Source organism: Triticum dicoccoides, chromosome 7B (genome assembly GCF_002162155.2).
Source record: "Triticum dicoccoides isolate Atlit2015 ecotype Zavitan chromosome 7B, WEW_v2.0, whole genome shotgun sequence".
Taxonomy (NCBI): Eukaryota; Viridiplantae; Streptophyta; class Magnoliopsida; order Poales; family Poaceae; genus Triticum; species Triticum dicoccoides.
In genome coordinates this window covers 773,239,017-773,242,292 of record NC_041393.1, presented here as the reverse complement: position 1 = coordinate 773,242,292, position 3,276 = coordinate 773,239,017, and positions in this window count along the sequence as shown.

Genomic DNA, 3,276 nt, shown 5'->3' with positions numbered 1-3,276 from the left:
GGGGTTTTGGGGGGTTAATTTAGGTGTTTCATATATTGTGCTATAGCTAGCTAATTAATAGAGAGAAGTGTCCTCTCTTTTGTCCGTGCTTGGTCGATGCTACGTACTATACATACGTATAGAGAGGACTAGCTAGACATGCTAGCTAGCTAGTAAGCAAACAGAAGATAGTCATGAACATATATGCATACAGAGAGAAGTGATATCGACCACCTCTCCTTCTCCGAGAGATTGGTCGAACAACAAGTTCTCGTATATCTATCCGACACTACCGGCTACATATATACAATAATTATCTTTTACAAATATATAATCTCCTAACATACGGACGCGTGGTCCACATAGTATTCTCCGTCTTCAGCGATCACGTGGTCAAGAAAGAATGCCGCCAATTCCTCTTGAATTGCTCGCAGGCGATCTGGTGCTAGGAGTTCATCCCGCATCCGAAACATCTAATTTTAAGAAGGGGGTCAATACATATATATATATATGAATGAATGAAACTCAACACAAATGATGGTAATAAAATAAAATTGTGAATATTGTTATTTACGCACTTCATATTGTTTGTCGGAGTAGCCCCGCTCACAGGTCGTGTGGCGGATGGACTCGCAAATGTAGTATCCACAGAAATCATTCCCTTGTTCCTGCCACAACCACTTTACAAGAAATAGAGGTCAATCAAACTGATAATTAGCAAGCATGCTAAATGGTATTGATGAAACTAGCACTTGTATCACTAGGAGATGCGTGGAATATGCTACTATATAGTACTTACTTTCGGGTGTCTAAATTGTAGCTTCTTCGGTAGTCCCGGAGCTTTTTTGGTGAATTTTCTCCAAGCCCTGCCATACAAAGAAAACAATTACTTGATATCAGAAATGAACAAAGTTGCTGATATGGTGGATAATGATCGATTTAACTTACTTCTCGAGCATTTCAGTCATGTCCGCATACTCCTTGGGATCTTTTCGCTTGGAGTCTAAGACAATTACTACTCCCTTCTCAAGCTTAATCTCTAGGAGAATATAGTGGTAGCTGCGCACACATGCATAACTCATCAATATTACATTACTATAACCTGGACTAATAAGGAAACCGAATATGCCACAAGACAGTAACACTCACTTGAAGTTGTAAGGAAAGAGTATTATATCTTTGTGTTCATTTATTACCAACGATTGTAGCAAGTTGGCCTCGGTATTTTCTTTATGAAATTCAACCTCAGTTTTATCTATGAGATATGTGTATATGAACCCAATATCACCCACTTGTCTTTTCTTCAATTCGGCGATCTTCAATCTGCGTAATATAGTGAGGATAATTATAAATACATGCAATAAAAGGGCTGAGTTATATATAGAGACTTAATGACAGAAGTAGTACTACTTACAGACAGTAGCAGGTGACCGTTGCTTTATCAATGACCAATTGATTGAAAAACTGATAGAACTCCTCAAATGGAATAGGCAACAGTTCAATTCAAAGGAGGTCATGCTCCTTTTTAACTCTCACATACAAAGTACTCCTCCCCTCAGACTCTTTGCAGGTTTTCATGTACCAATCATGCAATCTTCGCATCATCGTTGATAGAGAACTTTCATCTTTGACGAGAGGCTTCCCGTACTCGTATCTTTGTATCTGCACCTCCAAGAAATCATAATGTACATTGTCGGGCAGGTAATCTGCAGGATTGCCATAACCGGGCACCATCCTCGGATCGACGATGTCGCTAGCAGGCACCTTGAGCGGGGGGCACGATTTCTTCGCTTGTTCGCCGAGCTGGGCAATTTGTTTCCAAGCTCGTCGTTCTTTCAGCCTTTGATCACTTTTAGTACTTCCCGACCTCTCTGTGTCGGCAAATGCCTTTCCAATAATGCGCTCATAGTTGCCTTTCGGCGAAGACTTGGGTGGTTTTGTCAGGGCAGCTAGAGTGCGCTTCGCTTTCACCGGGTCTACCTTCTCCTCCGGAGGTGGATGTCTCTTTGCTTTCAACCCTTGAAACCAGTCATCCACTTCGGTCCGTGCGATCTTCGCGTTTTCCTCCTCGCTCCTCTCGTACGGTAACTTCTCTGGAGTCTTCAAAGAAGGACTGAATCTGTATCTCCTCCCGCCTTTGGCTGTACTGCTAGACGCCGACAGAGCAGACAGAGCGGATGTCTTCTTTCCTTGCTTACGAGGCGGAGGCGAAGGACTACGACGCGCCGGAGCAGTCGGAGCGGCGGCGGGTCTCTTCCGCCCTTGCTGACGAGGCGGAGAAGGAGGAGGCTGGCTGCTAGGGCGCGCCGGCGCAGGCGGAGAAGGAGGAGGCTGGCTGCTAGGGCGCGCCGGCGTAGGCGGAGAAGGAGGAGGCTGGCTGCTAGGGCGCGCCGGCGCAGGCGGAGAAGGAGGCGGAGTGCCGCCACGCGCCGGAGAAGGAGCTGACCGAGTGCCCTGATCGTCACTCGCCGGAGGAGGAGGCGGTGGAGGAGGCGGAGTGCCCTGACTCGCCGGAGGAGGAGGAGGAGGCGGAGGCGTCCAGTTCAGAAGGTTGATGAGATCCTTCCGCCATAGGCATGGAGTCTTCAGAGCAGAACCCAGCCGATACTCCCCTTCACCGGTAGGGTGGTCAAGCCGGAGGTCCTCAAATCCCTCCGTTATTTCATCGACCATCACCTTAGCATATCCTTCTGGAATCGTCCGGCAGTGAAAAGTTGAGTCGGGTTTAGTAGGATAAACAGAGCCAACAGCCGCCTTGACCTTCAAATTCATCCATTGCGCCATAAGGTGCCAATTTTCAGCATCCGTGATAGCATCCATGGGATAGCTGGCAGGAGCCGTCAAGGCATGCTCCGGCTGAAGCAGCTCGGTGGAAGCCACGCTGCTTCTCCGCTGAGATGGCGGGGTAGCTTCGGGGGAAGCTTCGGCAGGTCGTTAGCTGCGATCTGCTTCTCGTTCCTCTAGCCTCATTACCCTTTCGTGCAGCGCCTGCAGTTGGCTCTGCTCCAGTTTCTTCCTCCTCTCCTGGGTTTTGTAACCCCATGCGTCCGGAAATCCAGCCTTCCACGAAGCGGAGCCTGGCGTTCCTCGTGTCCGTCCAGGGTGCTCAGGATTCCCGGGGGCCATTGTGAGCTCGTCCTTCTCCCTGTCTGGAACGAACGTCCCTTGCTGCGCTGCTTCGATATATTGCTGAAGCCTCTTGACTGGTATGTCCAATTGTTCGTCCGTCCAAATGCATTTCCCTGTTATAGGGTCCAAGGATCCGCCGGCCTGAAAGAACCAAGTCCAGCAACGGTC